This window comes from Rutidosis leptorrhynchoides, chromosome 5 (genome assembly GCF_046630445.1).
Source record: "Rutidosis leptorrhynchoides isolate AG116_Rl617_1_P2 chromosome 5, CSIRO_AGI_Rlap_v1, whole genome shotgun sequence".
In the NCBI taxonomy this organism is placed as follows: domain Eukaryota; kingdom Viridiplantae; phylum Streptophyta; class Magnoliopsida; order Asterales; family Asteraceae; genus Rutidosis; species Rutidosis leptorrhynchoides.
In genome coordinates this window covers 320,715,921-320,742,475 of record NC_092337.1, presented here as the reverse complement: position 1 = coordinate 320,742,475, position 26,555 = coordinate 320,715,921, and positions in this window count along the sequence as shown.

The following is a 26,555-nucleotide window of genomic DNA, read 5'->3' as shown; positions in this document are numbered from 1 at the left end:
CGTGTAGAAATCTTTGAGAAAACGGAACGAGGATTCAAATATAGCTATCTTTTATAAATATACTTATATTGTTTTATGTATGTAAGCCCTTTAAAAGTGATAAAATACATATCTATACGATGCATGTATAAGTATTATAGGTTATAAGTATTTATGTCGAAGAACGTTACGTATAGTTATCGTTTTGAAAACTTAAGTTAGTAGTTTCAAAATATACTTATAACTCATTGTTATTAGTACCCAATGAGATGTTAAACATCCTTAGATCATGTTAAATATATATAAATACATATATATACATAAACGTATAATTATCGTATGTTATATAGTTCGTGATATCATCGGTCAAATTGGACGGTCAAACGTTGTGTAAAACTCTTTTCGAAGACATAAGTCTCAACAATTTGGATTGCTTGTCATGTTGGTAAGGTTTAATTTATGTAAATATTAATCTTATAAATATAGAATGATCGAAAAAGTGCGGGTCATTACAGTACCTACCCGTTAAATAAATTTCGTCCCGAAATTTTAAAATTGTACCTATTTTGCGTCATCGGGAAACAAGTGTGGATACTTTTGTTTCATTTGATCCTCTCGTTCCCAAGTAAACTCGGGACCCCTTCGAGCATTCCAACGAACCTTAACGATCGGTATGTTGCTCTGCTTGAGCCGTTTAACTTCACGATCCATGATTTCGATTGGTTCTTCGATGAATTGTAGTTTCTCGTCGACATGGATTTCTTCAAGAGGAATGGTGAGGTCTTCCTTTGCAAGACACTTCTTAAGGTTCGAGACGTGAAAGGTATTATGTACTCCGGCGAGTTGTTGCGGTAACTCGAGTCGATAAGCTACCGGTCCAATGCGTTCGATGATCTTGAACGGGCCTACATATCTTGGGTTCAGTTTACCTCTTTTACCGAAATGTATTACACCTTTCCAAGGTGACACCTTTAGCATAACCATGTCACCGATCTGAAACTCTAATGGTTTCCTTCGGACATCGGCGTAGCTCTTTTGGCGACTACGGGCTGTTTTCAATCTCTCTTTGATTTGTACTATCTTTTCAGTAGTTTCATGTATGATCTCGGGACCAGTTAATTGTCGATCTCCTACTTCATTCCAACAGATAGGAGATCTACACTTCCTTCCGTGCAATGCTTCGAATGGTGCAGCTTTAATGCTCGCATGATAACTATTATTATACGAGAATTCTGCTAATGGTAGATACTTATCCCATCCGTTTCCAAAATCGATCACACATGCCCTGAGCATGTCTTCAAGAGTCTGAATTGTTCTTTCACTCTGCCCGTCCGTTTGCGGATGATATGCGGTACTCATATCCAAACGAGTTCCTAGTGCCTCCTGTAGTGATTGCCAGAACTTTGAGGTAAATCTACTATCACGATCAGATATAATGGAAATAGGTATTCCATGCCTTGAAACTATTTCCTTTATATATAATCGTAATAATTTCTCCATTCTATCTGTTTCCTTTATAGGCAAGAAATGTGCAGATTTGGTAAGACGATCAACAATTACCCAAATGGTGTCGTATCCCCAGGCAGTCTTTGGTAACTTCGTGATGAAATCCATGGTAATACCGTCCCATTTCCATTCTGGAATTTCTGGTTGTTGAAGTAACCCTGACGGCTTCTGGTGTTCTGCTTTGACTTTGGAACAAGTTAAACATTCCCCAACATATGTTGCAACGTCTGTCTTCAAATTAGGCCACCAATAATGCGTCTTAAGATCTTGGTACATCTTTCCAACTCCAGGATGTATCGAATATATTGTCTTATGTGCCTCGTTCAATATCAACTTCCTTAATCCACCCAACTTCGGTACCCAAATACGATTTGCAAAATATCGAATTCCATCTTCCCGCATAACGAGTTGCTTCTCATACTTCTTCATTATTTCATTTCCTATATTTTCTTTAGTAAGTGCTTCTCGTTGAACTTCTTTGATTTGTGAGTTGAGATTCATGTGAATTTTTATGTTCATTGCTCGTACTCGAATTGGTTCTCGTTCCTTTCTGCTTAATGCGTCAGCCACTACATTCGCTTTCCCGGGATGATAGCGAATCTCACAATCGTAGTCGTTTATCAGCTCGACCCACCTACGTTGCCTCATGTTCAGCTGTTTCTGATCGAAAATATGTTGAAGACTTTTATGATCAGTAAACACAGTGCATCTAACCCCATATAAGTAGTGTCTCCATTTCTTTAATGCAAACACGACTGCTCCCAGTTCTAGATCATGCGTCGTATAATTCCGCTCGTGAATCTTTAATTGTCGAGATGCGTATGCAATAACTTTCTTTCGTTGCATAAGAACACAACCAAAACCTTGTCGCGAAGCGTCACAATATATTTCAAAATCATCGTTCCCTTCAGGTAACGATAAAATAGGCGCCGTAGTTAACTTCTTCTTCAGTAATTGAAATGCGTTCTCCTGCTCCGAGGTCCATTCGTATTTCTTCCCTTTTTGCGTTAATGCTGTCAACGGCTTAGCTATTCGGGAAAAATCTTGAATAAACCTTCTATAATATCCGGCTAAACCCAAAAATTGGCGTATCTGCGTTGGTGTCTTAGGAGTCTCCCATTTTTCAATGGCTTCAATTTTTGCTGGATCAACCTGAATTCCTTTGCTACTAACAACGTGGCCAAGAAATTGCACTTCTTTCAACCAGAAAGCACATTTAGAAAATTTAGCATATAGCTGTTCTTTTCTTAACAACTCTAATATCAACCTTACATGCTGCTCATGCTCTTGCTCACTCTTGGAATAGATAAGAATATCATCAATGAAAACGATAACAAACTTATCTAAATATGGACTACAAACTCGATTCATGAGGTCCATGAATACAGCTGGCGCATTCGTCAATCCAAACGGCATAACCAAAAATTCGTAATGACCGTAGCGTGTCTGAAAAGCAGTTTTCGGTATATCTTCTTCTTTGACACGTAATTGATGATAGCCCGATCTTAGGTCAATTTTCGAGTACACACATGATCCTTGGAGTTGATCAAATAAGTCTTCAATTCTCGGTAGTGGATACCGATTCTTGATAGTTAACTTATTTAATTCACGATAATCTATACACATTCGGAAAGATCCGTCTTTCTTCTTGACGAATAAAATTGGAGCTCCCCACGGTGAAGTACTTGGTCGTATGAATCCACGATCCAGTAATTCTTTTAACTGACTCTGAAGTTCTTTTAACTCGGACGGTGTAAGTCTATATGGAGCACGGGCAACCGGTGCAGCTCCTGGTACAAGATCTATTTGAAATTCTACAGATCTAAATGGAGGTAATCCCGGCAACTCTTCCGGAAATACTTCAGGAAAATCTCTTGCCACAGGCACGTCATTGATGCACTTCTCTTTTTCTTTCTTTTCGACTTTATTAACATGTGCTAAGATAGCATAGCTCCCTTTCTTCAAGCACTTTTGAGCTTTCAAATAACTAATGAGTTTTAGCTTTGAGTTACCCTTCTCTCCATAAATCATTACTGGCGTTTTATTCTTACGAGGAATGCGAATTGCCTTCTTGGCGCACACAACTTCGGCTCCTATTTTGGACATCCAGTCCATGCCGACTATTACATCAAAACTTCCTAATTCTACGGGTATCAAATCAATCTTAAATGTTTCTCCGGCTAAATTTATTTTACAATCACGGCAAATTTTATCGGCTTTAATTAGTTTACCATTAGCTAACTCAATCATGTACTTAGCATCTAGAGGTAATGATGAACAATTCAATTTAGCGTGAAAGTCTCTACACACGTAACTTCTATCAGCACCAGTATCAAATATAATAGATGCGGATAAGTTATTAATGGTAAACGTACCCGTAACAAGCTCTGGGTCTTCACACGCCTCTCTAGCATTAATAACAAATGCTCTCCCTCGTGCAGGTCCGATATTTTTCTCTGGATTCGGGCACTGGCTCTTATAGTGACCTTGTTTTCCACACCCATAACAAGTAATGGTAGCCAAAGCAGTTCTATTTGCATTGGTGGCAGGAGTCTTGGTACCCTTTGTATTTATAACGAGAGCCCTACAATCTTCAGCAAGATGACCCTTTCGATTACATTTGTTGCATACCACATTACAGTAACCAGAGTGATGTTTGTGGCATCGGTTGCATAAAGGATTTTGTCCTTTATAACCAAAGCTTAAACCACTACCCGCACCTTGCGTGATTTCTTGTTTCTTAAAAGATTGTTGTTGGTTACCTCGATCATAATTTCCATTCCACTTTCTTTTGTTACCTGATACCTTCACATCAGTATTGGATACTTTCTTATCCATGATGACCTGATCCATTAGCTCGTTTGCCATGGTTATAGCTTCATGAATTGTCTTAGGTTTCGATGCTGTAACATTTGCCTTGACCTTTTTGGGCAAACCATCTTTGTACATTTCAATCTTCCGTTCTTCGGTTGGAACCAATTCAGGACATAGCAAAACTAATTCCATGAATCGCTGATTGTAGTTGGTGATTTCAGTACCAATAACCTTCAGACTTCGTAACTCATCTTCCAACTTCCTAACCTCGTTCCTTGGACAATATTCGTTGATTAACATTGTTTTGAATTCTTCCCACGGAGTATCATAAGCTACATCTCCTCCTACAGCCTTCACATAATTTTTCCACCACGTGAGTGCACTATCTTGTAAAGTGCACGATGCATACTTGGTCATGTCCTTTTCAACACAACCACTGATTTTAAACACAGTCTCCATCTTTTCTATCCACCGGGTTAAACCGATCGGTCCTTCTGTTCCACTGAATGATGAGGGCTTGCAAGCTTGAAAAGTTTTGTAAGTGCACCCCACACGAGGATTTGGGTTAACTGCAGCACCTCTTGCAGCCTCGACCCATAACATTCTGTCGTTCACTCGCTGATTGATGAGTTCCTGGATTTCTTGTTCCGTCATTCGGTTCAATCGCGCCATATTCTTCTATAAGAATGAAAAGAAAATAATTATTCACATGGAATATTATAGATGTAGTGTATATTTACAGTACATTATAGCTTATTAATAATATGAACCAATTATTATTATAAAAGCCTTTTCTTCTTATTAGCGTTTTATAATTATATCTAGGGTAGTACCTACCCGTTAATGTCCATACTTAATAGCTTAGTACAGAATCAATTACTACCATCTAAATAATACTTAACCATGGAAAATTATTGCATTTCACACTTCACTATTTTACATATGCTTATCTTACATCGAACATTAAACAAACCACACTAATAATATTATACAAAACATTATATGATCCCATGGTTTAATACGGCAGCGCATCGTTTGGTCTATTTTCTAGGACGTTTAGGTTCAAAGAATCGCTTAACGCTTATCCTGGCTGTCTGCCTATATTTTGGCTGTGGGACTGAAGAACTGGATGCCGGGATAGAATGAATAGGAATACCGGGAATAGGGGTGGTAGTGTCTAGTGGAGTTGGTGCCACATCATCCTTATTAAACTCAGGATTTGAATTTTCTAATTCATTAGCCTTTCGTTTCTTTCCTAATTCGAACTCGTCTTTTGTAATTTCCTGTATTTCTTCCTCGGGTTCACTTTCCTCCTCGGGTTCACTTTCCTCCTCGGGTTCACTTTCCTCCTCGGGTTCACTTTCCTCCTCGGGTTCACTTTCCGGGTTCTCTATAGTTGGTTCATCCGGAATTTGTGAGTCTTCCCCAAAGATATCATTTTCGTCATCGGATAGGTTAATGACTGGAACACCATCTGAAGATTCTGGTTCGGAGTCGCTGAATGTGATAACAAGTTTTGAGCCCGACATCTATCATACAACAACTAACCCATTAGTACTACATAATATTTACATATAAATTTTAACCAACAATGATAAGCAATGGTTTTTAAATCAGACCCGGTCAAAGTCCAGACTTACTAATGTATCCTAACGACTTATCGGTTAGACACACTAATGCAAACCTGGTTCGCTAAGACCACCGCTCTGATACCACATGTCATAACCCGTCCTTAACCATAAGAACGTGTTAAATAACGTATGATTTCATTGCGAGGTATTGACCTCTATATGCGACATTTTTAAAAGAAAAACTGCATATATTATACATTACAAACCATGATTCTTATTTTTGTTACAAGCTTTGGACAACATAAAAATGATTATCGTTTAGCGATAATCTTCGACTTACAAACTTTACATATAATGATAACAACACGGTTTCTAGCATATTTTACAACACAGATCCTCGGGTATGCAGTTTTATTTTTAACACAAATATGCGTACGCAAGATCCTGCTCAAATTCAACATTATGCAGCGGAAGCTTTAGTAATCACCTGAGAATAGACATGTTTTAAAAGGTCAACATAAAGTTGGTGAGATATAGGTTTAGTGCCGGCAGCAATATATATATATAGACCACAAGATTTCGTATATAAACAGTTTAATAAAAATATTCTAAGTGGTTGAGCACTTGGTAACCATACTTAACATTTAATCACGTCGCATATTCCCTTTAATATGAAATCTTACTACACCGTACCAAGTGTAGTCACAAAACGAAGTATTGTGCAACCGTTGAATACTGGTCTTCCAGTCCGGTTGGGGTTGTCAGGCCCGATAGATCTATCAACAGGATTCGCGTTTACAATACCACTGTAAATATTAGTTACCAAGCTACAGGGAAGTATGCTAGTGGTACAACTCAACGTAGAATATATTTTTCAGTTACTTGTGTCCATAACGTAAAACATAAAATACATGTATTCTCATCCCGAAATATTTAGAGTTTAAAAGTGGGACTATATACTCACGTTCGTCTTGAAGATATATATATTTTTGACTTGGTCTTCCGGTTGATATCACGAACCTATCCATATATAATATATCAATACCTTTTCTTTTTAAACAAACGTCTCATATATATACTTGTTATACTTTTAATACTTTAAATAATTCCTTAGTCCGTAGTTAGCATTTCGTTGTTAGTAATTCAATTTTAATGGTTCATTTGTAGATGTTTAATATACCCGCAATGAAATAAATAAAACCCCCAACGAAATAAATAAAACCCCATCGTATATGTATTGGTCGAGATTAATCTTGACCCACGGTACCGGTGTTGTCAAATGACGTGTTGCGTACATAAAGTACCGGTGTTGTCAAATGACGTGTTGCGTACAAACATGGGATCTTATGATTAATCTTCTCGTATTGTTTACGGGTGATCCTGAACCATATAAAATTGAATTATAAGTACATATATATAAAATATCATGTTATCTTAGAAAGATGTGATTTTATTTAATTTTTCCCAATTAATCCCGAAGTTAAACAAGTCTTGGATAACCAATTTTGTTTCGGTCATAGTTTCTTCGTTACAAATCCGTTTTCGTTGATTCAACTTGCCATCTCCTTGGATCGAGTTCCTCTTTAAGACTATGAACTGAAAATACCTTTGTTTGTATTCAAAATCACACGGCATAGGTGAAACTTTAGTGAAACTTATGAAGTTAAACATTTTCCTTTATGTAAACAACCTTAAATGATTATTTTTCTAAAAATACTTATACTTTGAATTAAATCATGAAATTTTTATGTGTTATCATATTCATATTAAAAATCATTTTTCCAGAAGATAAACTTCCAATTCAAAGTTTAAGATGGTTTTTAATTATCCAACCCAAAACAGTCCCCGGTTGCACTCCGACGTCGTAAAAACAGTTTTTAAGGTGTTCTTTGAAAAACCAAGTTATACCTTGTTAAATTAGCATGTAATTAAGTTATATTACAGGTCTTGAAGTATTTTAAAAGTTAAGTTAGAAGGATCTATTTAGTTTGCAAACAAGTTTGAAAACTTTCAAACTATGTTCTTGTTGTTAAAATTTTATACCACAAAATAAGATAGCTATATATATATGAATCGAATAAGGTTATGAACATAGATTCTACCTCAAGTTCCTTGGACAAGGTTGCTGTAAAAGAGGAGTAAAAAGCTAGAACCAAAAGGGTGATGGAATTGGATGAAAGATTGGAAGTAAGTTTGTGTTCTTGGAAGGATTCTTGAAGTGTTTTTGTAAGGGTTTTCTTATGGTGATTAAGTGATGTTTTTGAAGCTAAATGATGGGGAAAATGCTTGGAGATGATCAAGTATGAAGTTAAGAGTATTTTGAGAGAGAAATGGGAGTGTAAGTATGAGAAAATGGGGTGAAGAAATGGTGTGCATGCATAAAAACGTTTTTAGGTTATAAAGGAAAAAAAAGATACCTAACTTTGTTTTCTTGCTAAATAATTCATGCTACTTGACAAATGGTTGGTTCCACATGTTTCTTAATCATTTAAGGCTGCTAAGGAGCAGATTTTTATCGGTATATACCAATAGTAAATACATCTAGAAGCTGCGTATGATACGGGTACATATACCCTAGATATACGTGTAGAAATCTTTGAGAAAACGGAACGAGGATTCAAATATAGCTATCTTTTGTAAATATACTTATATTGTTTTATGTATGTAAGCCCTTTAAAGTGATAAAATACATATCTATACGATGCATGTATAAGTATTATAGGTTATAAGTATTTATGTCGAAGAACGTTACGTATAGTTATCGTTTTGAAAACTTAAGTTAGTAGTTTCAAAATATACTTATAACTCATTGTTATTAGTACCCAATGAGATGTTAAACATCCTTAGATCATGTTAAATATATATAAATAAATATATATATACATAAACGTATAATTATCGTATGTTATATAGTTCGTGATATCATCGGTCAAATTGGACGGTCAAACGTTGTGTAAAACTCTTTTCGAAGACATAAGTCTCAAAAATTTGGATTGCTTGTCATGTTGGTAAGGTTTAATTTATGTAAATATTAATCTTATAAATATAGAATGATCGAAAAAGTGCGGGTCATTACAGGAAGCTCTTAGTATTCACCTGAGAATAAACATGCTTTAAACGTCAACAAAAATGTTGGTGAGTTATAGGTTTAACCTATATATATCAAATCGTAACAATAGACCACAAGATTTCATATTTTAATACACATCCCATACATAGAGATAAAAATCATTCATATGGTGAACACCTGGTAACCGACAATAACAAGATGCATATATAAGAATATCCCCATCATTCCGGGACACCCTTCGGATATGATATAAATTTCGAAGTACTAAAGCATCCGGTACTTTGGATGGGGTTTGTTAGGCCCAATAGATCTATCTTTAGGATTCGCGTCAATTAGGGTGTCTGTTCCCTAATTCTTAGATTACCAGACTTAATAAAAAGGGGCATATTCGATTTCGATAATTCAACCATAGAATGTAATTTCACGTACTTGTGTCTATTTTGTAAATCATTTATAAAACCTGCATGTATTCTCATCCCAAAAATATTAGATTTTAAAAGTGGGACTATAACTCACTTTCACAGATTTTTACTTCGTCGGGAAGTAAGACTTGGCCACTGGTTGATTCACGAACCTATAACAATATATACATATATATCAAAGTGTGTTCAAAATATATTTACAACACTTTTAATATATTTTGATGTTTTAAGTTTATTAAGTCAGCTGTCCTCTTTAGTAACCTACAACTAGTTGTCCACAGTTAGATGTACAGAAATAAATCGATAAATATTATCTTGAATCAATCCACGACCCAGTGTATACGTATCTCAATATTGATCACAACTCAAACTATATATATTTTGGAATCAACCTCAACCCTGTATAGCTAACTCCAACATTCACATATAGAGTGTCTATGGTTGTTCCGAAATATATATAGATGTGTCGACATGATAGGTCGAAACATTGTATACGTGTCTATGGTATCTCAAGATTACATAATATACAATACAAGTTGATTAAGTTATGGTTGGAATAGATTTGTTACCAATTTTCACGTAGCTAAAATGAGAAAAATTATCCAATCTTGTTTTACCCATAACTTCTTCATTTTAAATCCGTTTTGAGTGAATCAAATTGCTATGGTTTCATATTGAACTCTATTTTATGAATCTAAACAGAAAAAGTATAGGTTTATAGTCGGAAAAATAAGTTACAAGTCGTTTTTGTAAAGGTAGTCATTTCAGTCGAAAGAACGACGTCTAGATGACCATTTTAGAAAACATACTTCCACTTTGAGTTTAACCATAATTTTTGGATATAGTTTCATGTTCATAATAAAAATCATTTTCTCAGAATAACAACTTTTAAATCAAAGTTTATCATAGTTTTTAATTAACTAACCCAAAACAGCCCGCGGTGTTACTACGACGGCGTAAATCCGGTTTTACGGTGTTTTTCGTGTTTCCAGGTTTTAAATCATTAAGTTAGCATATCATATAGATATATAACATGTGTTTAGTTGATTTTAAAAGTCAAGTTAGAAGGATTAACTTTTGTTTGCGAACAAGTTTAGAATTAACTAAACTATGTTCTAGTGATTACAAGTTTAAACCTTCGAATAAGATAGCTTTATATGTATGAATCGAATGATGTTATGAACATCATTACTACCTTAATTTCCTTGGATAAACCTACTGGAAAAGAGAAAAATGGATCTAGCTTCAATGGATCCTTGGATGGCTCGAAGTTCTTGAAGCAGAATAATGACATGAAAACAAGTTCAAGTAAGATCATCACTTGAAATAAGATTGTTATAGTTATAGAAATTGAACCAAAGTTTGAATATGATTATTACCTTGTATTAGAATGATAACCTACTGTAAGAAACAAAGATTTCTTGAGGTTGGATGATCACCTTACAAGATTGGAAGTGAGCTAGCAAACTTGAAAGTATTCTTGATTTTATGAAACTAGAACTTTTGGAATTTATGAAGAACACTTAGAACTTGAAGATAGAACTTGAGAGAAATCAATTAGATGAAGAAAATTGAAGAATGAAAGTGTTTGTAGGTGTTTTTGGTCGTTGGTGTATGGATTAGATATAAAGGATATGTTATTTTGTTTTCATGTAAATAAGTCATGAATGATTACTCATATTTTTATAATTTTATGAGATATTTCATGCTAGTTGCCAAATGATGGTTCCCACATGTGTTAGGTGACTCACATGGGCTGCTAAGAGCTGATCATTGGAGTGTATATACCAATAGTACATACATCTAAAAGCTGTGTATTGTACGAGTACGAATACGGGTAAATACGAGTAGAATTGTTGATGAAACTGTACGAGGATGTAATTGTAAGCATTTTTGTTAAGTAGAAGTATTTTGATAAGTGTATTGAAGTCTTTCAAAAGTGTATAAATACATATTAAAACACTACATGTATATACATTTTAACTGAGTCGTTAAGTCATCGTTAGTCGTTACATGTAAATGTTGTTTTGAAACCTTTAGGTTAACGATCTTGTTAAATGTTGTTAACCCAATGTTTATAATATCAAAAGAGATTTTAAATTATTATATTATCATGATATTATGATGTACGAATATCTCTTAATATGATATATATACATTAAATGTCGTTACAACGATAATCGTTACATATATGTCTCGTTTCAAAATCATTAAGTTAGTAGTCTTGTTTTTACATATGTAGTTCATTGTTAATATACTTAATGATATGTTTAATTATCATAATATAATGTTAACTATATATATAACCATATCTATGTCATCATATAGTTTTTACAAGTTTTAACGTTCGTGAATCACCGGTCAACTTGGGTGGTCAATTGTCTATATGAAACCTATTTCAATTAATCAAGTCTTAACAAGTTTGATTGCTTAACATGTTGGAAACATTTAATCATGTAAATATAAATCTCAATTAATATATATAAACATGGAAAAGTTCTTCGGCACAACTATTTAAGGCGAGATCAGTTTGTAAGACATTCGAAGAACGTTCCAAGAATGCCTTGGTTTATAAAAGGCTTTCGTTCGAAAGATGGGGGATATCACATTGGGAAATCCATAAGTTACGATGTGTTTACTTTGACGCATATATTGCGGGGAACCCAAATGCTATTTTATGCAATGGGTTAAGAAATTATTTTGACTCAATATATCCGAATATTGGACTTCGTGATTTAGAAAAAGCGACTAACATGCAAAATAAAGAAGCATGTTATGCTTACGGATTAGTAATGTTCGCTTCTCACCAAAGTGAGAACAAGAACATCGGGCTACAACTATTAAACAAAACGTTCCCACAAGTGACGGAGTCGGTAATTGGGGTAAGAAATGAGGTTTTTAGATTGTTACGGGACTGTTGGACATTATGTTACCCTCGTCCCTTTGACGACGTTACAACACGCTGTCTTATCAACGGCCATAACGGTTATGTTCCACAAGACCAAGGATGGGAAGTAGTCCTAGTAAAACCAGAATGCACGACTTGTTTTCTGGACGTATGAATTACGTGTCTTTATTGCCTTTGCTGAACGACTTGTGTACTAGCTAGAATTATCTTCACAACCATCTTGTATCAAATTTATTGTGTGCTATATTTCATGCTATATGTAAAATAAGCGGTATTGTAAGTTTGTAAAATATTGTGCAAAAGTTTGAACGCGAAATATTATTATAATCTGTTTTTCATATAGAATTGTAGTAGTTGAATTGTATATTAGCTACTAAGTATGAACTTAACGGGTAGGTACTACCCGAATTTAAACTTATAAAACGCTAATATGAAGAAAAAACTTTTATAAATGAGTTCATATTATGCTACGAAATACTATTAACTACTCTTAATATTCTGTATGATTAACTTGTTCCATTTGACTATTTTGAAGGAAATGGCACTGACTACTCGACACACCGTGAATATGAATGAAGAGGAATTCCGTACTTTTCTAGCTTCAAACATAGCCGCAGTACAGGCTGCGCTACATACCTACAATAACCTTGGATCTAGCAGTATAGGAAATCGTGTAGGATGCACCTACAAAGAATTCACTGCCTGCAAACCTTTGGAATTTGATGGAACCGAAGGACCGATCGGATTGAAACGGTGGACCGAGAAGGTCGAATCGGTGTTTGCCATAAGTAAGTGTACTGAAGAGGACAAAGTAAAGTACGCTACGCATACCTTCACAGGTTCTGCGTTAACATGGTGGAATACCTATCTAGAGCAAGTGGGACAAGACGATGCGTACGCACTACCGTGGTCAGCATTCAAGCACTTGATGAACGAGAAGTACCGTCCCAGAACCGAGGTCAATAAGCTCAAGACAGAACTTAGAGGGTTACGAATCCAAGGATTTGATATTACCACGTACGAAAGACGATTCACAGAATTGTGCCTATTGTGTCCGGGAGCATTCGAAGATGAGGAAGAGAAGATCGACGCGTTTGTGAAAGGATTACCGGAAAGAATCCAAGAAGATATAAGTTCACACGAGCCCACCTCCATACAACAGGCATGTAGAATGGCTCACAAACTAGTGAACCAGATTGAAGAAAGAATTAAAGAACAGACTGCTGAAGAGGCCAATGTGAAGCAAGTCAAAAGAAAGTGGGAGGAAAACGGTGATAAGAATCACCAATACAACAACAACAGCAATTACAACAATAATCGCAACAATTATCCCAACAATCGCATCATCAATCGCAACTACAACAAACGGCCCAACAACAACAACAACAACAGCAACTACAACAATCATCCCAACAACAATAATAACCGCAACAATAACAACAATCAGAAGCAGCTATGCCAAAGGTGTGAAAAGTATCACTCGGGGTTCTGCACCAAATTTTGCAACAAGTGTAAAAGAAATGGTCATAGCGCGGTGAAGTGTGAGGTCTACGGACCAGGGGTTAATAGAACGAAAGGAACAAATGGTGTCGGAACGAGTAATGGCGGAGGAAGTAGTGTCGGAGCAAGTTATGCCAATGTAGTTTGTTATAAATGTGGAAAACCGGGCCACATTATTAGAAATTGCCCGAACTAGGAGAACACGAATGGACAAGGCCGCGGAAGAGTTTTCAATATTAATGAGGCAGAGGCACAGGAAGACCCGGAGCTTGTTACGGGTACGTTTCTTATTGACAATAAATCTGCTTACGTTTTATTTGATTCGGGTGCGGATAGAAGCTATATGAGTAGAGAGTTTTGTGCTAAATTAAGTTGTCCATTGACGCCTTTGGATAGTAAATTTTTACTCGAATTAGCAAATGGTAAATTAATTTCAGCAGATAATATATGTCAGAATCGAGAAATTAAACTTGTTAGCGAAACATTTAAGATTGATTTGATACCAGTAGAGTTAGGGAGTTTTGATGTGATAATCGGTATGGACTGGTTGAAAGAAGTGAAAGCAGAGATCGTTTGTTACAAAAATGCAATTCGCATTATACGAGAAAAAGGAAAACCCTTAATGGTATACGGAGAAAAGGGCAACACGAAGCTACATCTTATTAGTAATTTGAAGGCACAAAAACTAATAAGAAAAGGTTGCTATGCTGTTCTAGCACATGTCGAGAAAGTACAAACTGAAGAAAAGAGCATCAATGATGTTCCCATTGTAAAAGAATTTCCCGATGTATTTCCGAAAGAATTACCGGGATTACCCCCACATCGATCCATTGAATTTCAAATAGATCTTGTACCAGGAGCTGCACCAATAGCTCGTGCTCCTTACAGACTCGCACCCAGCGAGATGAAAGAACTGCAAAGCCAATTACAAGAACTTTTAGAGCGTGGTTTCATTCGACCAAGCACATCACCTTGGGGAGCTCCTGTTTTGTTTGTCAAGAAGAAAGATGGTACATTCAGGTTGTGTATCGACTACCGAGAGTTGAACAAACTTACCATCAAGAACCGCTACCCACTACCGAGAATTGACGACTTATTTGATCAACTACAAGGCTCGTCTGTTTATTCAAAGATTGACTTACATTCCAGGTATCATCAAATGCGGGTGAAAGAAGATGATATTCCAAAGACTGCTTTCAGAACACGTTACGGTCATTACGAGTTTATGGTCATGCCGTTTGGTTTAACTAATGCACCAGCTGTGTTCATGGACCTTATGAACCGATTGTGTGGACCATACCTTGACAAGTTTGTCATTGTTTTCATTGATGACATACTTATTTACTCAAAGAATGACCAAGAACACGGTGAACATTTGAGAAAAGTGTTAGAAGTATTGAGGAAGGAAGAATTGTACGCTAAGTTTTCAAAGTGTGCATTTTGGTTGGAAGAAGTTCAATTCCTAGGTCACATAGTGAACAAAGAAGGTATTAAGGTGGATCCGGCAAAGATAGAAACTGTTGAAAAGTGGGAAACCCCGAAAACTCCGAAACACGTACGCCAGTTTTTAGGACTAGCTGGTTACTACAGAAGGTTCATCCAAGACTTTTCCAGAATACCAAAACCCTTGACTGCATTAACGCATAAAGGGAAGAAATTTGAATGGAATGATGAACAAGAGAAAGCGTTTCAGTTATTGAAGAAAAAGCTAACTACGGCACCTATATTGTCATTGCCTGAAGGGAATGATGATTTTGTGATTTATTGTGACGCATCAAAGCAAGGTCTCGGTTGTGTATTAATGCAACGAACGAAGGTGATTGCTTATGCGTCTAGACAATTGAAGATTCACGAACAAAATTATACGACGCATGATTTGGAATTAGGCGCGGTTGTTTTTGCATTAAAGACTTGGAGGCACTACTTATATGGGGTCAAAAGTATTATATATACCGACCACAAAAGTCTTCAACACATATTTAATCAGAAATAACTGAATATGAGGCAGCGTAGGTGGATTGAATTATTGAATGATTACGACTTTGAGATTCGTTACCACCCGGGGAAGGCAAATGTGGTAGCCAATGCCTTGAGCAGGAAGGACAGAGAACCCATTCGAGTAAAATCTATGAATATAATGATTCATAATAACCTTACTACTCAAATAAAGGAGGCGCAACAAGGAGTTTTAAAAGAGGGAAATTTAAAGGATGAAATACCCAAAGGATCGGAGAAGCATCTTAATATTCGGGAAGACGGAACCCGGTATAGGGCTGAAAGGATTTGGGTACCAAAATTTGGAGATATGAGAGAAATGGTACTTAGAGAAGCTCATAAAACCAGATACTCAATACATCCTGGAACGGGGAAGATGTACAAGGATCTCAAGAAACATTTTTGGTGGCCGGGTATGAAAGCTGATGTTGCTAAATACGTAGGAGAATGTTTGACGTGTTCTAAGGTCAAAGCTGAGCATCAGAAACCATCAGGTCTACTTCAACAACCCGAAATCCCAGAATGGAAATGGGAAAACATTACCATGGATTTCATCACTAAATTGCCAAGGACTGCAAGTGGTTTTGATACTATTTGGGTAATAGTTGATCATCTCACCAAATCAGCACACTTCCTGCCAATAAGAGAAGATGACAAGATGGAGAAGTTAGCACGACTGTATTTGAAGGAAGTCGTCTCCAGACATGGAATACCAATCTCTATTATCTCTGATAGGGATGGTAGATTTATTTCAAGATTCTGGCAGACATTACAGCAAGCATAAGGAAATCGTCTAGACATGAGTACTGCCTATCATCCACAAACTGATGGGTAGAGCGAAAGGATGATACAAACTCTTGAAGACATGCTACGAGCATGTGTTATTGATTTCGGAAACAGTTGGGATCGACATCTACCGTTAGCAGAATTTTCCTACAACAACAGCTACCATTCAAGCATTGAGATGGCACCGTTTGAAGCACTTTATGGTAGAAAGTGCAGGTCTCCGATTTGTTGGAGTGAGTGGGGGATAGACAGATTACGGGTCCGGAGATTATACAAGAAACTACCGAGAAGATCATCCAAATTCAACAACGGTTGAAAACCGCCCAAAGTCGACAAAAGAGCTACGCTGACATTAAAAGAAAAGATATAGAATTTGAAATTGGAGAGATGGTCATGCTTAAAGTTGCACCTTGGAAAGGCGTTGTTCGATTTGGTAAACAAGGGAAATTAAATCCAAGGTATATTGGACCATTCAAGATAATTGATCGTGTCGGACCAGTAGCTTACCGACTTGAGTTACCTCAACAACTCGCAGCTGTACATAACACTTTCCACGTCTCGAATTTGAAGAAATGTTTTGCTAAAGAAGATCTCACTATTCCGTTAGATGAAATCCAAATCAACGAAAAACTTCAATTCATCGAAGAACCCGTCAAAATAATGGATCGTGAGGTTAAAAGACTTAAGCAAAACAGGATACCAATTGTTAAGGTTTGATGGAATGCTCGTAGAGGACCCGAGTTCACCTGGGAGCGTGAAGATCAGATGAAGAAGAAATACCCGCATCTATTTCCAGAAGATTCGTCAACACCTTCAACAGCTTAAAATTTCGGGACGAAATTTATTTAACGGGTAGGTACTGTAGTGACCCGAACTTTTCCACGTTTATATATATTAATTGAGATTGATATTTACATGATTAAATGTTTCCAACATGTTAAGCAATCAAACTTGTTAAGACTTGATTAATTGAAATATGTTTCATATAGACAATTGACCACCCAAGTTGACCGGTGATTCACGAACGTTAAAACTTGTAAAAAACTATATGATGACATATATATGGATATATATATAGTTAACATGATACTATGATAAGTAAACATATCATTAAGTATATTAACAATGAACTACATATGTAAAAACAAGACTACTAACTTAATGATTTTTAAACGAGACATATATGTAACGATTATCGTTGTAAAGACATTTAATGTATATATATTATATTAACAGATATTCATACATGATAATATCATGATAATATAATAATTTAAAATCTCATTTGATATTATAAACATTGGGTTAACAACATTTAACAAGATCGTTAACCTAAAGGTTTCAAAACAACACTTACATGTAACGACTAACGATGACTTAACGACTCAGTTAAAATGTATAAACATGTAGTGTTTTAATATGTATTTATACACTTTTGAAAGAATTCAATATACTTATCAAAATACTTCTACTTAAAAAAATGCTTACAATTACATCCTCGTTCAGTTTCATCAACAATTCTACTCGTATGAACCCGTATTCGTACTCGTACAATACACAGCTTTTAGATGTATGTACTATTGGTATATACACTCCAATGATAAGCTCTTTGCAGCCCATGTGAGTCACCTAACACATGTGGGAACCATCATTTGGCAACTAGCATGAAATATCTCATAAAATTACAAAAATATGAGTAATCATTCATGACTTATTTACATGAAAACAAAATCACATATCCTTTATATCTGATCCATACACCAACGACCAAAAATACCTACAAACACTCTCATTCTTCAATTTTCTTCATCTAATTGATCTCTCTCAAGTTCTATCTTCAAGTTCTAAGTGTTCTTCATATATTCTACAAGTTCTAGTTACATAAAATCAAGAATACTTTCAAGTTTGCTAGCTCACTTCCAATCTTGTAAGGTGATCATCCAACCTCAAGAAATCTTTGTTTATTACAGTAGGTTATCATTCTAATACAAGGTAATAATCATATTCAAACTTTGGTTCAATTTCTATAACTATAACAATCTTATTTCAAGTGATGATCTTACTTGAACTTGTTTTCGTGTCATGATTCTGCTTCAAGAAATTCGAGCCATCCAAGGATCCGTTGAAGCTAGATCTATTTTTCTCTTTTCTAGTAGGTTTATCCAAGGAACTTAAGGTAGTAATGATGTTCATAACATCATTCGATTCATACATATAAAGCTATCTTATTCGAAGGTTTAAACTTGTAATCACTAGAACATAGTTTAGTTAATTCTAAACTTGTTCGCAAACAAAAGTTAATCCTTTTAACTTGACTTTTAAAATCAACTAAACACATTTTATATATCTATATGATATTCTAACTTAATGATTTAAAACCTGGAGACACGAAAAACACCGTAAAACCGGATTTACGCCGTCGTAGTAACACCGCGGGCTGTTTTGGGTTAGTTAATTAAAAACTATGATAAACTTTGATTTAAAAGTTGTTATTCTGAGAAAATTATTTTTATTATGAACATGAAACTATATCCAAAAATTATGGTTAAACTCAAAGTGGAAGTATGTTTTCTAAAATGGTCATCTAGACGTCGTTCTTTCGACTGAAATGACTACCTTTACAAAAATGACTTGTAACTTATTTTTCCGACTATAAACCTATACTTTTTCTGTTTAGATTCATAAAATAGAGTTCAATATGAAACCATAGCAATTTGATTCACTCAAAACGGATTTAAAATGAAGAAGTTATGGGTAAAACAAGATTGGATAATTTTTCTCATTTTAGCTACGTGAAAATTGGTAACAAATCTATTCCAACCATAACTTAATCAACTTGTATTGTATATTATGTAATCTTGAGATACCATAGACAAGTATACAATGTTTCGGCCTATCATGTCGACACATCTATATATATTTCGGAACAACCATAGACACTCTATATGTGAATGTTGGAGTTAGCTATACAGGGTTGAGGTTGATTCCAAAATATATATAGTTTGAGTTGTGATCAATACTGAGATACGTATACACTGGGTCGTGGATTGATTCAAGATAATATTTATCGATTTATTTCTGTACATCTAACTGTGGACAACTAGTTGTAGGTTACTAACGAGGACAGCTGACTTAATAAACTTAAAACATCAAAATATATTAAAAGTGTTGTAAATATATTTTGAACATACTTTGATATATATGTATATATTGTTATAGGTTCGTGAATCAACCAGTGGCCAAGTCTTACTTCCCGACGAAGTAAAAATCTGTGAAAGTGAGTTATAGTCCCACTTTTAAAATCTAATATTTTTGGGATGAGAATACATGCAGGTTTTATAAATGATTTACAAAATAGACACAAGTACGTGAAACTACATTCTATGGTTGAATTATCGAAATCGAATATGCCCCTTTTTATTAAGTCTGGTAATCTAAGAATTAGGGAACAAACACCCTAATTGACGCGAATCCTAAAGATAGATCTATTGGGCCTAACAAATCCCATCCAAAGTACCGGATGCTTTAGTACTTCGAAATTTATATCATATCCGAAGGGTGTCCCGGAATGATTGGGATATTCTTATATATGCATCTTGTTAATGTCGGTTACCAGGTGTTCACCATATGAATGATTTTTATCTCTATGTATGGGATGTGTATTGAAATATGAAATCTTGTGGTCTATTATTATGATTTGATATATATAGGCTAAACCTATAACTCACCAACATTTTTGTTGACATTTTAAGCATGTTTATTCTCAGGTGATTATTAAGAGCTTCCGCTGTCGCATACTTAAATAAGGACGAGATTTGGAGTCCATGCTTGTATGATATTGTGTAAAAATTGCATTCAAGAAACTTATTTTGTTGTAACATATTTGTATTGTAAACCATTATGTAATGGTCGTGTGTAAACAGGATATTTTAGATTATCATTATTTGATAATCTACGTAAAGCTTTTTAAACCTTTATTGATGAAATAAAGGTTATGGTTTGTTTTAAAATGAATGCAGTCTTTGAAAAACGTCTCATATAGAGGTCAAAACCTCGCAACGAAATCAATTAATATGGAACGTTTTTAATCAATAAGAACGGGACATTTCAGAGCGAATGTTAATTCGTTGTGAGGAATCAAATCTTGTTTTAAATTGGGAAAAATGCCACTTCATGGTGAAGGAAGGCATTGTTTTAGGACACAAGATTTCTCGAGATGGACTGGAAGTGGACAAAGCTAAGATCGATGTAATCTCAAAGCTTCCTCCTCCAACTAACGTTAAAGGAATTAGTAGTTTCTTAGGTCATGCGGGATTCTATCGACGATTCATAAAGGACTTTTCCAAAATCGCTCGACCCGTGACTAAACTTCTCGAGAAAGACAGTACATTCGACTTCAATGACGAATGCTTACAAGCTTTCTCCATTCTAAAAAATAAACTTACGAATGCACCCATTATGATATCACCCGACTGGTCCAAACCTTTCGAACTAATGTGTGATGCTAGTGATTTCGCGATGGGAGCTGTTTTAGGTCAGCGTCAAGATAAAAAATTTCATCCAATCTATTACGCAAGTAAAACACTTACAGGAGCTCAGTTGAATTACACGACTACTGAGAAGGAGCTCCTTGCAGTAGTTTTTTCTTTCGATAAGTTTAGATCTTACTTAGTGTTATCTAAAACAATTGTTTATACCGATCATTCAGCCCTAAAGTACTTATTCAAAAAGCAAGATGCTAAACCTAGACTAATTCGTTGGATTCTTCTCCTACAAGAATTCGACATTGAAATTAAGGATAAAAAAGGTGCTGAAAATCTCGTTGCAGATCACCTATCCCGTCTTGAAAATCCTAACTTAGAAACACTCGACGAATCTATTATTCACGATACTTTTTCGGACGAGTTCCTTATGAGAATTGAAATAGAAGAAGAATTTCCATGCTTTGCGGGCTATGCTAATTATCTAGCCGCAGGAATTCTTGTTAAAAATCAAACTTATCAGCAAAAGAAGAAATTCTTTGCTGATCTGAAGTTTTACTTTTGGGAAAGCCCTGACCTCTTTCGTATAGGGGCTGACCAAGTTATTCGTCGATGTATATACGGCAAAGAAGCGCAACAAATTCTAGAGCACTGTCATGAAGGACCGGCTGGTGGACATTTCGGACCTAGCTATACAGCCAAAAAGGTTTTTGACTCAGGTTTTTACTGGCCTACAATTTTTAAAGATGCATACAATATGGTAAAAACTTGTGATTCTTGTCAAAGATCTGGAAATATCTCCAAGAGAGACAAAATGCCACAACAAGGCATCTTAGTATGCGAAGTATTTGACATATGGGGTATTTACTTCATAGGTCCATTCCCCGCTTCTAACAAATGTAAATACATTCTCGTGGCAGTCGATTAGGTTTCTAAATGGGCTGAAGCAAAAGCCCTACCCACTAACGATGCTCGAGTTGTTGTCAGCTTTCTTAAAAATCTTTTCTCGCGTTTTGGGATTCCAAAAGCATTAATCAGTGATCGTGGAATGCATTTTACAAATCAACTACTCGAGAAAGTGCTTAAAAAGTACGGAGTTAATCATCGTTTTTCAACTTCTTACCACCCTCAAACGAGTGGTCAAGTTGAAAACACGAACAGAGGTCTTAAACGGATTTTAGAAAGAACGGTTAAAAATAATCCAAAAATCTGGCATCGAAAGCTAGATGATGCGCTTTGGGCATTTAGAACTGCATTCAAAATGCCCATCGGTACTACACCTTTCCGATTGATTTACGGTAAGGCATGTCATCTACCTGTCGAAGTTGAACATAAGGCATACTGGGCTCTGAGAGAATGTAATACCGATCTTGTGAAAGCTGGAGAAAACCGATTCTTACAACTAAATGAATTAGATGAATTAAGACTACAAGCATATGAAAACTCTAAAACATACAAGGAGAAAACTAAAAGATGGCACGATGCACAGTTAAAAGAAAAGAAAGAATTTGAACAAGGGGATAAAGTATTAGTATTCCAATCACGTTTTAAGTTTTCACCTGGGAAACTTAGATCCCGTTGGACTGGACCATATATAATAAAACAAGTTTTTCCATCTGGATATGCAGAATTATATAGCAAAGACGGTGGAACTTTCAAAGTGAACGGTTATCGACTCAAATTATACTTTGAAGGAATCAATACTACGGAAAGAGACGAGATCACATTCTACCCTAAGGACAAGTAAATTCAGGGTAACTTTAAAGCTTGTTAACTCCATTCTCAAACTTTATTTTCATCTTTAAGAGTGGGGTTTGTTTGGTCTTTCCCTAGCAGACACTAAAGAACTAGTCTTCTCCCTCCATTCTACCTTTTTATTTTCTTCTTTTCATTTGTATTTATTGTTTATTTTCAAGATGCGCAATCAATATGTCTACAACCACTTCTTTTTAATGTGCAATAAAATTTTACCGAGAGATGTGGTGTTAGATATAAAGAGAAGATGCGATCAGGCGAGTAAAGAAATAAGGCAAGAAGTTAACGAGAAAAATTATGCCAAAGGAAAATCAAAATCAGCTAAGAAACGTCGAGCGCGTCATTTGGGCAAATGTGTAAAATGTGGAAAACCAGCTCATTACGGAAATTGCCCAAAGAACCAGACGGACTCTAATTTCGAGTACGTAACCTTATGCCGAGAAGGGCCTTTTAAATGTTCAAAGGAAAACCTCTTAAACCAACGAGGTTACGCCTATGAAGCCATGAGGGGCGAAATGATGCGACCCCACTACGAGGCGAGTCAACGCGGTTTCACAATCTAATCCTTTTTCTCGCCAATTGTGTGTTTGTGCATTTTTGTTTTTGTGCATTTTTGTGTTTTTGAATTTTTGTGTGTTTATTTTTTTGGTGTGTTTTAGTTTGTAATTGTTTGTTGTGTTTTTATTAAAAAGAGTCTACCATTTAAAATTGATAAACCTTGAGTTTAACCTGTTTTCATTGAAAACGATAATGCTAAGTGTAATAACTGAATTGTCGTTCTTCAAATTGCACGAAATTTATTGTTGGATTCATAATATATCTTTTAAATGGTAAACCACCAAAAACAAAAGAAAATTTAAAACTACTAAAAATATATTTTTTTATCAATAACCGTAAAGATATATAACTTGTAAACCTCTGTCGTGGGTAATGATAGGTGTAACAACCGAGATTGTCTCTACCTAGTTGATAGGAAACAAAGTTTTAAGTTTAAAAATTAGTTGATTTAAAAGTATATAGAAAAATATATATATATATATATATATATATATATATATATATATATATATATATATATATATATATATATATATAGAGAGAGAGAATATTTTTAAATTCATTTAATTTTTATTTTTCATGTACTTGTTTTTAATTCTAAATATTAATTTTCTTTTATAAAATTTAAAAAGAAAAAGAAAATAGAGTGTTTTGTTTTTAAGTTGTTCTTTTAAATTATTAAAACTTTAACTTTTAAAGTATTAAATTATAAATTAAAATCAAAAATTTATAAACGGATAAAGACTAGGTATAACAACCGAAATTTCCGTTACATCAAATATAAATTTAAAATTGATATTTTGAAATTTAAGTACTTATAAAGTTGAAAAAAATATGTATATATAATAAAAATAAATAAATAAATAAATAAGAATGTTTTTGTTTTATTTTTATTTTCTTAAAATATTAAAAACCTTAACTTTTAAATTATTAAATTTTGTAAATTAATTTTTAAAATTTATAAAACGAATAAAGACTAGGTATAACAACCGAAATTTCCGTAGCTACAAATATAAATTTATAAAAGAAATTTTAAAAGTTTGATTAATTTTAAAGTTGAAAAAAAAAGGGTCTAAAACTTACGCGAAACGGGTAGTGTTCCACACGAAACGCGTATAATTGAAAACTACACGGAACGCGTAGTACCACGCGGAACATGTAGGTTGAAAAATCTGACCAGATACCTGGTCGAGAGCAGCTTGTTCTTCACTCAAAATTTCTTATTTTTTCTCTGCTGTGAACGAAGGCTAACCCCAAAAATCACCAAAATCACACCTAAACACTAATTTAACACCATCAATCTTCTCCAATTCATCTACCTTTCAACATGCCGAGATTGGTAAGGGTCCTAAACCCGTTTTTACCACTTGTTTTTCAAGTTTTTTATTTATTATTTTTATGGCTTTAATCCAAATTAATGCATGATATTGTTGAATTTTGCTTGATTAATGCTATATCTATGTTGTTAGTGTGATGTTAAACCCGATTAGCATAAGAATTTGATGTTTAATTGATTATTAAAAAGTTAGGGTTTATGTAAATTGGCGAAATTGAAGAATTGCTATTAAATTGTGTTATTTTGGGTCTTTTTCGATGTTTTTAGATGTTTTGATAGTAGTAGAAGCTTTGAATTTAAGTTTGATTGATTGATTTTGTGATTTTAATTTTCGTCTAAATTTGATAATTTTTTGTAATTGTCATGAATCAACTATAGATTGGATTATGATTAGAAGCTGGATTATACACAATGTGATTGAATTGGATTATATATGCTTAGCTCATTGCGTGTTTCCACTTGTGAATTACACTTTGCTTTTGAAACTTGATTTTTGATTAGGAATTTTTGATTTATTTTTGTTTGTTTTAATTTGTTGTTAAGATTTTGATTCATGTGGTGTTTAAACAAGCTTGTATGTCAAGGATAAACTCTCTGCTGGCATTAACATACTCAATCGGGACAATTCTCTTGTTTAAAAATGTTATGCAGGGATTATTTAGAATGAGAGCTGTTAACCAACAGCAAGGGGAAGAATAAGTAACACCAGAAATGGAACAACAACTTCAGAATCTACACCCAAACCTGAGATTTCCTGATGATGTACCTAACCGATTACAAAAGGTTAAGGACTTACTTTCTCTGGTCAATAGAAACATCTCTCCAGTATACGTTGTGGACTGGGCTCCTTTAGGACCACCAGTCAATTTAGATGTGCAAATAAGGGGAATTTTAAACCAAAGTTTTATAAACGAATTTGGAATGACTTTGGTTTTTAATAATTTTGAGAGATTGTTTAGTTTAAATAGCCCTGTATATAGAGAATGGTGTTAAGAGTTCTATTCTACCGTTAGAATAAGTTTACACCCAGAAAATATCGATGATATTAATTTTCTGCAATTTAGGCTGGGTGGGGTAGATAGAGTAATGTCCCTCAGCGACGTGACTACCGCGTTAGGGATTTACACCGTTGAGGAGATGATAGCTCCCGGTTTTAGGGAATATATTTTTACAGGGGCTAGATATACAGGTAACTATGATTCTGGTTTAGTCTGGCAATCTTTCACTAATAGAAATACATATGAGCCAGGCCAGGAATCTTATCTAAAGATCACTGATGTTCGCTTTAGAATAATTCACAAGTTTATAGCGAACATAATAAACCAAAGGTCGTTTACTAATACAGATAAAATTAATTATATTGACCTTTGGTACTTGGATGCGATCAGAGATAGGGATACATTTATTAGTATACCCTATGGAGTTGCTTAGTTTTTGGCCCATGTTGGTAAGGGTGCTCGAGGGACGAGTGACATGTCGGGGGGTCACTATATCACGTGTCTAGGAAGCTGGTTCGGACTCGACCCGAGTGAATCAGAACCTCCAATCCAACCGGTAGATCAAGCTGTTAAAACTTTAGGATTGGACGTGTATAAGACGGCTAAGGCCATACAAGTGAGGGGTGGGGTAATTAGTTTGAGACGGCAAGAAGAAGTCACTCACGCTCCTATGGAGGAGGATGAGGAACCCGCTAGGGAAACTAGGAGGAGACGAAGACAGCCAGATGAGGCTAGTACGTCTAATTTGGTGTTTCTGATTTCAATATGCTACAAAATTCGTTTAATTCATTGAGTTTAGATTTAAGGAACTCGTATGATAATTGGGGACGGAGATCAGAAGAACAATACACTAGTTTGTCTAGGAAAATAGGGGAA